Raw genomic sequence first — 420 nt, 5'->3', positions numbered from 1 at the left:
GTTGTTTTTTTTATGAGAACTATTTTAAGCTCCATAAATTACATGTGAGGTGCAGAAAGAGGGAGGTGGCGGTGGTGGGGGGAACCCACCCAGGGTTAAAATGGCCGCCATCCACGGAATACTGATGATTTGTGTTGCAGTAGCTCAGAGACAAAATGCAAGATGGATTTGTTTGTGGCACAGCACGGACTGAACGTACAAACGCCGCCGTTAATATAACCGTGAATCACGCTCAGTTCAGCGGCTGATGTTTGTGAAACTTCTGGGGTGGGGGCTCACTCTGAATTAGAGCCACAGTGAATTAAAGCCACTGATGATTTCTGTGACAAGAGTTTCATTTTCCTTCATGCGCTCTTAAATCCAGGGATATATCATCTTGGAAAATGTGAACACAGATTCCAACTGCCACAGCCCCCCCCC

Source organism: Haplochromis burtoni, unplaced genomic scaffold (assembly GCF_018398535.1).
Source record: "Haplochromis burtoni strain Fernald_Lab_line unplaced genomic scaffold, NCSU_Asbu1 Contig_48, whole genome shotgun sequence".
In the NCBI taxonomy this organism is placed as follows: domain Eukaryota; kingdom Metazoa; phylum Chordata; class Actinopteri; order Cichliformes; family Cichlidae; genus Haplochromis; species Haplochromis burtoni.
The sequence above is the reverse complement of the archived record's forward strand: the minus strand, read 5'-3'. Positions refer to the sequence as shown.